Source organism: Zalophus californianus, chromosome 15, assembly GCF_009762305.2.
Source record: "Zalophus californianus isolate mZalCal1 chromosome 15, mZalCal1.pri.v2, whole genome shotgun sequence".
Classification (NCBI taxonomy): domain Eukaryota; kingdom Metazoa; phylum Chordata; class Mammalia; order Carnivora; family Otariidae; genus Zalophus; species Zalophus californianus.
In genome coordinates, this window is record NC_045609.1 from 1,434,489 (window position 1) to 1,445,458 (window position 10,970).

The window sequence follows — 10,970 nt, forward strand, 5'->3', positions numbered from 1 at the left end:
TCCCACCCTGAAAGAGCCTCTGCTGGGATCTGGAGAGTCTCTCCACTGGACAGAGTGAGCTGGTCAACAAGGTGCCGTGTGGAGGTTCTGTCATAGATTCTGGTCTCTCCTCTTGTTTTCTAACCAGCTCACACATGCAAACAATCTGGGGGTCTTCTTCCCTCACATCAGTTCCACTGGTAAATGACATGCATTCAGGTTTTGATTAAGCATTTCCTGTGCTTCGCTAGGTGAAATATCGTGAGTTTTTAGAAGATTTGACTTCTTCCTCTGTGTATTAAAATTCCCAACAAATGCATAGCATTCTGGCAGGAAACATCTGGGAGTCTCTGCTGCTGTACCTTCTCTAGTTGGATTAGTATCCCCGTTGAGGAACATTGGGCTGGGATTTTATTCTCTAATTCCTGTTGTGAGCTTCAGGGGAGATCTTTGCTCGTTTCTGGTTTGCTTGGTGGAGGCAGCAACACTAGGATGGAATGCCAAAAGCAAGGAGCCCGTCTCCCAAAGATGGAAGCCACAGAGGAGGGACACTGTTCTGCTCAGCAACCTGATAAAACGTTTCTGCCCAGAGTCCTCATGAAGAATTTCATCTGGGTCAGTGGAGTGCACCATCTGTTGATGCTTTTCTTAAACTGCCTTCAGTGGGCTGATAATTGTCACATCATAGCAGACACATTGCCAAAGGACAACTTCACAGCTTTTGATGCCATTGGCTCAGAGCTGTTCTGCCCTGCAGATCAAGGGAATCCTTGTTCCATACCTCCATCTGTTGGCTGGTGCTCCATCTTGAACACCTTCTCCATCAGAACCTCCTTCTGTCCTTGTCTATTCTAGAGTATGTTCTGGAGCATGTTCTAGAGTCTATTCTAGAGTATGAGAAAGGCTATTACAGCCCCTGATTTGGACACCAACATTCAGACCTACATGTTCATGCTTATCTTTGAGAAGCTGTTTTATCCTCTTTGCTGCTGAAGCTGTCAGAGTAAGAGTGGCCTGGCTGGCCTGCACCTTCCCTTTGCTCATGACACAGAAAGTGACCCAGACTAACGAAGGCAACATCCTCACCATCCTGGCGCCACGGTGCTGCGGGCCTGAGGTGGGCCACTTCAGCCTCTCTCCATGGACACAGCAGACACGTTCTGTGGATGCCTTTTTCAATCTTTGTTTTGCCATTGTCACCTTCCACCTGCTTCTTATTATCAGTCCACATATCTTTATATTTTGAATAAATGACAGGCAAACAAAACTTTGGGGAAAAATAATTTCTCAGGGTTAGAGAAGCATTAAAGATGTAACAGTTGTCAAATTTGGAGCACTCAGTTAACAATGAAATTTTGACCTTCAGTGCCTTCTGAACTATATCATGAGGACGAACAGGGGAGAGCTGCAGGACTCAGTCTTACCTCCATGGAGAAGAAAGTTCATATTGGAAGTAACTAAAAATGGAATGAGACTGGAACAGTGCCATGAATTTCTGGTGATGAAAATGTGGCCAAAAGATGATCTGGTGATAGAGGCATATAAACTAGAAGTTTAACTAGAAGTTACCATAGGTGTCCTCTACCATTTCTCTCCAACACTTTTTTCAGGTTCTGGTATTTTATGATTTAAATGAATTAATAATCCTTCTGAAATTATCTAAAGCAATAAAAAATATCATTCACCAGTAGAATTCGATGAGTTTGTGTTAAAGATTTACCAACAGATTCTCCAGTATAGCAGAGGAACATTTCTCTTTAAACATCCACTCTGTACCAAGTTAATGAATGCATTTGCTAAAAGACATACAGATATAAATAAATAAACAAACAAACAAACAAATAAATAAATAAATAACTTTCCTATTATTCACATAAAAGTTGTAGAGTGTTTCTACGGGAGAAGTTTATTTCTTGTAATATATCTGATATGCTAAAAGATAGAGTATATGATAATCTGTTCATTTCCAAAACAGCTTTGTTGAAAAATTGGATTATGTTTAATACTTTGATTTTGATTTATATCTTCAAGATCATACAAACAAGAGATATCTTTTTCTAAATATTTTTTCTATTTATTTATTTGACAGAGAATGAGAGAGAGAGAAAGAGATAGAACACGAACAGGGGGAGCAGGAGAGGGAGAAGCATACTCCCTGCTGACCAAGGAGCCTGATGTGGGGCTCGATCCTAGGGCCCCGGGATCATGACCTGAGCTGAAGGAAGATGCTTAACTGACTGAGCCACTCAGGTGCCCCCCAAGAGATGTCTTTAAACAGTATTCTTTCGTAAGACTCTTTCATCTTTAAAATGATCCAATTCTGGAGTTCAGAACACTACAACTTTCCATTACTTTGAGATGACAAGCAGTGTAACTGCAATCATGAACACAGAAGTACCTAGAATTATTTGGAAAATGGGTTTGAGAATGTTTGGAAAACTTTTTTCCCTGTCACTGGGTAAATATTACTCACTTTACTGCCTTCAGAAACCAATTTCGATTTTTTTCTGAAAACATTTTTTAAGGCATTGGAAAAAATAAAGTCTTTTTTTTATTTGAGGGAGAGAGAGCAGGGTGGGGGGCAGTGTCAGTGGGCCTGACCCAAGCAGATTCCACGGGGAGCATGGACCCCAATGCGGGGCTCAATCCCAGGACCCTGAGATCATGACCCGAGTCAAAACCAAGAGTCAGACGCTCAACCCACTGAGCCGCCCAGGCGCCCAGGATAAATTCTTGAATACGGTTTCTTTCTGGAAGCACATTTGAGTACCTAATGCTGTTGCTTAAAAACTACACTAGTTACACTTTCATTAGTTTCAGCTGAATCTTAGTCATCTTGGTTATATAACTTACCCCAAGTTTAAAAAATGGAAGAAAAAAATTTAATGAAAAATCATGTAAAATACTACTAAGAATTAATTTCCTTGCCCAAACCAGAGTGGTTATCATTAAAGCATTAGGTTTTAAGAGGCAGTTTATCTCATCCTAAAGTCACTGCAGGAAATCATTTGTCAGACCACACACTGATTATATAGTAAACAGAAAAATAATCTATTTCGAGACTAAATCTGCTTATTAGGTAGTTGAAGAGTGGCAAAAATCCATATTTTCTTTGTTCAAATAGCATGTTAAGTGGTCCAGCTGTGGGTCTTGAATCACTTTCAGGGCACAGGTCCGTTTTCTCCTGGCTCATGTGGCTTTACTCTGACTCTGTCTGCAGATACTATGACTCCTACATTGTTCTCCATTTCCTACCCAAGTTGTGGTCATATTTTTACACTGAAATATCAATTGTAAAAAGAGCCTTTCCCTTTTCCTTGTTGTTAGTCCCCTTTGTCCTCTACAGCTTGCAGTTGTTTGAGGGTTCCTAGCTCAGAGTGGGGACACCTGCTGTGTCCATAGTTGATAAATAAACCTGGTGGATAGATTTGCTCACTAAGGCAAGTGAAAATGCTTAATCCATAAATAAATAACCTCTGCCCTTGCTGCCCTTGCTACCCTTGCCTATGGCATGCTTTCTACCTATCAGAACTAAATAACCAAAAGGGAGGTAAAATCATTTTTTTTTAAACCATTGGATAAAAAGACTTTTGCTTGTTAGAACTGTGATTGATTGACATGCAAGACGCTGTGTATGGGTCCTGAGACCCATGGCATGGATTGATGAGCTCTACCACATCTCTCTATCTCACACATATTTGGTGGGGGGGATGTGATGTGTATACAGTGTTTTACTTGAAGACTAGATAAATGTTTGGATTTGGAATCAGAAAGTTATGGGTTTTTTTCTTTTGTTTTAGTTTAGGCAACTTCATCTTGCCACGCTTCAGATTTCCCCACAATAAAACAAGTGTAATGATATTTAATTCAATATGTCACAAGGTTTACAATAAGGTGATATAGTAAAGGAGGTGCCTGAGATGTTGGAGGTACTCAGTGTTGATATCGCTTTCATCCCTTCTTATTTGGCTAAAATACAGAAATCTTTATTCCAAGTTGGAGTTCCAACACTGAGTTATTTATCTTGTTCGTATGTTATCCAAGCGTTTGCTCTCATTCCCTTTCATTTCCCAGTGAAAGAGGGAGAGAGTAAACCTTAAATCTGTTAGTTTTGTTCTTGCAGTATATGCTGTAAAAAAAGTTCTGTGGGGAAAACTGGAAATTACTGACTTTCTGAGCATTCTGTCCTACCTAGTGACTGGGTCATTTATTTGACTCTCCATGTTCCCAGCAGACACTCTATCCCTACGTCAGCATATTTCATACGTTTTTCAGACCCATCTGTCTACCTGTCTCCTCAAGTACAGTTCCTAAAAGCAGAGACTATGTCACCATTTTTTTCTTGTACCCAAAGGGATACCAAAAAGCCTGGTGCACAGATGGTTGCTCAGTAGACGTTTATTTCATAAATGGATGAATGTAGATATGGACGGATAGCTGGGGTGATAGGATCATTATTCTCCATACTAGAGGGTAAGAACTGTCTGGAATCCCACCACATGAACATCACTACATCTAGATAACAAAGTAGGCTCACACCATAGGACCTCCACGAAAATGTCAGATATCTTCAAACATTTTTATGGGAATGCTAAATGTTTTGATACTGTTTTCATAATTAAAGAACACTTTTGTATTTACACATATATACTGATGTCTTGGCTTATAAATCATTTCAAATCTTTTCATCGGTCATGGAACTAGCACAGATACTAGGTTTCCATTTTCAGATGAGAAAATCCAGTGAAGGCATTAAACAAATTCATATGTTCACACGTCTAGAGAATTACAGCTCTGTTCCTTATACCCAGCATACCTGATCTTCATTTGGAATCTGTCTCTTTTTCAAACTAGCAAATCGGTAGTAGTTAAACACTTTCAGTAGTTAAATGCCTGTGCCCTAATCAGTTAAAAGCACATCGTTTGGGTCGTTGGAGACTGAGAAGCTGAGGTTAAAAATATGTTCCCAGTTAATTTTTTTCCCAGTTCATTTTTTAATGGAATAAAATATCCTATGCAATTAAAATTTCTGAAATAATGCACTATTTTATTTTAATTTTTTTTTAATATTTTATTTATTTATTTGACAGAGAGAATGAGATAGAGAGAGAGAGCATGAGACGGGGGAGGGTCAGAGGGAGAAGCAGACTCCCTGCTGAGCAGGGAGCCCGATGCGGGACTCGATCCCAGGACTCCAGGATCATGACCTGAGCCGAAGGCAGTCGCTTAACCAACTGAGCCACCCAGGCGCCCATAATGCACTATTTTATGTTGAACTTTTCTATCTCATTATTTTTTACCCTTCCTCCTTCCTCTGAGCATTTAATTGATAATCATGAACAATTTGTTGAATATATAAGTGATACCAGCAAAACAATTAAATGCATGTAAATATGCAATTTTAGGAAATCCTAAGTTAAACATGAGGATAATGTATGGCTGGTATGTGCAAAGTATCTTTGACAGTCCCAGATGATTTATTCTGTGATTAGCTTTAGGAGGAGTCATTAATGAATTAATGTACCAGGTGAATCCCAGACATACAGAGTGAAAAATACCTGTACTAATCAATATTTGTGAAAGTAGAAAAAATTTCATAATCAATCTTCATTAAATGCAGATTAATCCCTAATAAGTCAGAAATAATGAAATACTCTTTTTCAGATAAGTTATGAACTGTGAACATATTCACAAAGAGCAGCCAACAAAGAAGCCTTTATTTATTAAATTTCATTACTAAGAAAACAAAGACTGGCCCTTTGAGTGCATGTCCTTCACAGTAAGACAGTGCATTTTTTGTTCTGATCCAAGGATCCAGTTCCCCATAGCATTCACTGAAATATGCATGTCAAGAGAGAGAAATCTGAATTCTAAAAGTATGGAGTGAAGTAAATAAATGAATGCAAATAATGGCAAGTATACTTGGATGAAGTTTTAAAAATTCATGTCATAAAATCGGTATGGATTATATTTTTCAACATTGCTTAGGAGATACGTAAAGAAAAGAATATATAGAGAGAAGAAGAAAATGAAGAGAATAAACAGAAGGACCTATTTGATTCACACTTTCTGATCCTAAGAAGGAAAACCTTGGGACCAAAGTGACCCTCTTGGCTGAGATCTAGTTGAGTGTTCTTGGAGCAACTTTTTAAGCTGCTGTTGAGCATGTGGCTGTCTACAGGAGAGCAAACTAATGCTCCAGCTAAGATATGTCCACTCATACTGGAATGCACACTTTACTGAAATGCGTGACAACCACGGCACCCATCCTTCGGGTCCGCAGAGGTGGAGAAATTTTTCTCCAGCCCAGGGAGGTGGGATGGCTGGGGACATTATGAGAAGGTGTGCAGAGGCTCCCAGGATGGCCCATGGAGAAGAGCAGAGGTGATCCAGGGTCATGCTGAGGTCATAATCTGCACAGAGGGAAGGCATTCACTCGAGGGGGAGGAGATCGAGGGGGAGGGGAGAACCTACTGAGTGAAAGACTTAAGATGAGAGTTTGAGTTCTGTATTCACTTGTGTTAGCATCGGTATTCCCCAAGAGCTGGTTAGAAAGACACAATTCCAGGCTCCATCTCAGGCCGGTTGTAGCAGATCATGTTTTTTAACCAAATGCTCGGGTAATACACATGCACATGAAGTTGGACGAACACCCAGTGTATCCAGTGGTTCCCAGCCAGGACTCCACTCTACAATCATGAGATGATCTTTTTTTTTAAAAAAAAAAACCAGTCCTGCTGGTGTCTGATCTAGAGATTATGATGCGATCTGCCTGCAGTGATTCTTCAGCCTTCTTCTTTGTTGGCTTGCTTGTTAACACTGTGCCCACGGGGAGGTCCGTGAGACCAGGGAAGCAGGGGGGTAAGCGCTGTGGTTGTGAGGGCTGTGGAGGTCACTCTGCTGATTAGCTCACGGGGGCTTGAGACCTTGTGCTGGCAGTGCAAATGAAAAGTCAAGTGGGGAGGTGGGAAGGGAGATGAACAAGCTCAGAGATCAGGATAAAGGAACTGAGCTGTGGTGTCGGTCACCGGGTCTAATGCTTCTCAACTGAGAGGACTCAGTGCTTCCCTCTGCCTCCACTTGACTCCCTGGGAGACTCTTCCTGGCTCCAGAAATAATGAAATACTCTATTTCAGATAAGTTATGAACTGTGAACGTATTCACAAAGAGCAGCCAACAAAGAAGCCTTTTATTTATTAAAGTTCATTACTAAGAACTTTAGTGAATGAAGTGAATGAAGAGTCTCTCAGGGAAGCTCCTTGACTATCACTTTCCAGCCACCCCGTGTCAGCCTGTGGATCCTCAGCTTTCTCTCTGTTCCCTACAGCTCAGGCCCCATCTCGTTTTATTGGCAGAATTCACTTGACCAAAATCTAGTTCCGTGACTGGACAATTTTTCCCAAAGACCAATTAGCTAAATGTGCTTGGTTTTTTGTTTGTTTGTTTGTTTTGTTTTGTTTCAACTTTTTAAATACAACTCCCGGGAATTCAAATTACATTGCCTGGTTTTAACAGCTTTTGAGGTTTCTATACTGTTTTAGTTGTAGAACATTCATTTTCAACTATAGATAGCTTTTAAAGATTTTCTTCAGTTTGTTTCTCCACCATGCCCTTGCTGACAAATCTGATGGGAGCTGAGGTGATAGAGAAAGCTTTCATCAGGAGAAAAAAACAAGAAGAGTTCATTTAGAAAACTATCTTTTGATAATTTAGCCATTGGAATAACTGGCTTTTGTCAAATTAACTCAAAGAATTGGCCTGCTTTCTGCAACTTTAGGCAATAAAGTTACAGTTTGCCTACCAACTTTCAAAGCAGAGAAAGTCTTTTTTTTTCCTTTGACTTTTATGTCAGGTTTCTAGAAAACCATAGAATAAAATCTTGCAAAAGAAAGGCACTACACAAAGCAGAAGTCACTGTATATTTTGCATGCTTACTTACAATATTGCAATATGTAGCAACATAAAAAATTAGTTTGTTAAATTAAATAAAATGGGACCAAATTCTTAAGGAGACCGCATAATGGGATCTTGGATATGAATGAAATGGAATTGTGCTGCAGAAAATAAGAACTCTCCACAACAATCCTTCAAACCCTGGCAGGAACAGAGATGGTTGGAGAGCTTAGTTAAAAGCAGAATCTTTTCTGTTGAAAAGATTGTTTCTCTTCAGCTTGCAAGAGAAAATCCTGATGGAGAAGTGGCAGTGCTGAGACTTTCAGAACACAGCCACTGTTGACCCCAGCAAGAGGAATTTTTTTTTTTTAAGATTTTGTTTATTTATTTGAGAGAAAGAGAGACAGAGAGAGCATGAGCAGAGGAGAAGCAGACTCCGCCCTGAGCCGGGAGCCTGATGCGGGGCTCAGTCCCAGGACGCTGGGGTCATGACCTGAGCTGAAGGCAGACGCTTCACCGACTGAGCCACCCAGGCGCCCTTATCAGCTTTTAATCTGAGGATAGAGTATAGGAAAATACACTCTTATTTCACTTAATGTAAATCAGAAATCAGTATGGGGGGGAATCTCCTAAACATTTACAATCATAATTTTCTAAATCCTTGTTGGGGTGTTTTAAAAAAATGATCACTACTTTTCTCCTCTTTTCACTCCTATTATTCTACTTCACGACTTATATTTACTCACTATCTAGCCCTTCAGAATTTATGGTCTATTTATGCTTTGCTTACTTGTCCTATCTCCTGAAGAATGTCTCCTGAATAGTAATGGATATTGTCATAATATCCAATAAAGATACGTGTGTGACACAGATTTATTTTTCAATCTCTATCCATGTACAATGTATAAAATAAACTATATTCCTGCAGATATTTGACTACTCTGGTGGTGATGATAAGAAGCACAAGAGTCATCCAGGCACAGAGACTGAAAGAGCCACTTGAGAACATTCTCTCTTAGATGAAATTGTTTCTTCTCAAAGGATGAGATAATTTGCTGAATTCAAAAATTAACCATAATACATGCTAAATCATCAGGCTGAATTTTCTGGCTTCTGATAATTAGTTTGGGGAAGTGGAGGATCTAACTGAATAGATCTGTAACAAGAACTTAGAACTATAGGATGATTTTATTTTCAGATTCAGCAGTCAAGGCAAATGCTTAGGAAAAAAATCAGCTAGATTTATTCAGAAGTTTAAGATCCTCCTTTTTTTTTTTTGCTATTTTATGATTTTTATTTTTGTATTTTCTGTATTTTATTTTATTTTATTATGTTATGTTAGTCACCATACATCACATCATTAGTACTTTTTTTACTTTAATTTTTTATTTTTAAATTTTTTATTGTTATGTTAATCACCATACATTACATCATGAGTTCTTGATGTAGTGTTCCATGATTCATTGTTTGTGCATAACACCCAGTGCTCCACGCAGAACGTGCCCTCTTTAATACCCATCACCAGACTAACCCATCCCCCACCCCCTCCCCTCTCAAACCCTCAGTCTGTTTTTCAGAGTCCATCGTCTCTCATGGTTCGTCTCCCCCTCCGATTTCCCCCCCTTCGTTTTTCCCTTCCTACTATCTTCTTCTTTTTTTTAACATATATTGCATTATTTGTTTCAGAAGTACAGATCTGTGATTCAACAGTCTTACACAATTCACAGCGCTCACCATAGCACATACCCTCCCCAATGTCTATCACCCAGCCACCCCATCCCTCCCACCCCCCACCACTCCAGCAACCCTCAGTTTGTTTCCTGAGATTAAGAATTCCTCATATCAGTGAGGTCATATGACACGTCTTTCTCTGATTGACTTATTTCGCTCAGCATAACACCCTCCAGTTCCATCCACGTTGTTGCAAATGACAAGATTTCATTTTTGATGGCTACATAATATTCCATTGTGTATATATACCACATCTTCTTTATCCATTCATCTGTCGATGGACAGTACGATGCTCCGTTTTGAGTCATGGGCCTGAGAATGATGTAGGGATGGATGTGCCACCTAGAGGATAAGCAAATTACTGAGCAAACAAGCCAAGAGAAGTTGGCTTTTGTCTTTCTTCTACACGCTTTCCTGCTCATCACCTCAGTTCCCAGTGATTCAGTGCCTTTTTTGGTCTCCTGGCCACACCTTACAGGATTCATATTACTGGCTTGTAACACTGGAAGTTCACAGCTCACCACCCTCGAACAAAATTAGCCAGAAATGTCACAAGCACATTTGTCCTTCCAAATTCAAGGGCATAGCCGAAGTATCTCATGTGTGCTTGCAAGTGGTTTTGACTCATTTTTTCTCAGCTCACGTGTTTGCCACTTGTTCCTTATACTCACACCAGGATCCACTCACTGTCTGTGAAGAGATTTTGACTGAGGTGGCTTTTGGCCCCACTCATGGGCAGTATGGGTCTTCACTGTCTCTGGATTTGGAAGAACTATTCTTTTGCCCAGTTCTAGATATGATGTTGCTAAGAAGGGAACTATCTTCCCTTATTGTGTGTGTCCTTCTGTGTACAGGCCTAAAGACCCAGTTCTTTGATGCCTCTTTCCCCTCTGTTCTTATGGCCAGGCCTTTCTCACAAGTCACTGTGCAAGGTTCCAGAAGACGAGCTGAGTGACACACACAGGACTGCTCCCCGTCAGCCCTGTGGTACAGTCTCTACACCAGGCCTTCGGCACCTCCTCCCTCTCCTTCGTTCCTGCTTAATCACAGACATCTTTGGAGGGATTGATGAAAATGGCAGCCTTATTGATTTATGAATTAGGAGTACTTTTTATGATGGAGCAATCTTTAGCCCCAGTGAATCTGGTGGTTTCTGTGGGACAACTCAATACATCATGAAAAACAAAACAAAACAAGGAACACACTAATGGAAAGATATGTTTTAAACATTGAATTTTACCATCTTTCTTCCCTTTAATTAATTCAATGGTAAGTCAGATCTATTATCAGGAACAATATTGGATATATCTGATTATGCTATGGTTACAAAGCTTGGAACATCATGGTGTGACAGTCCCAAATCATAA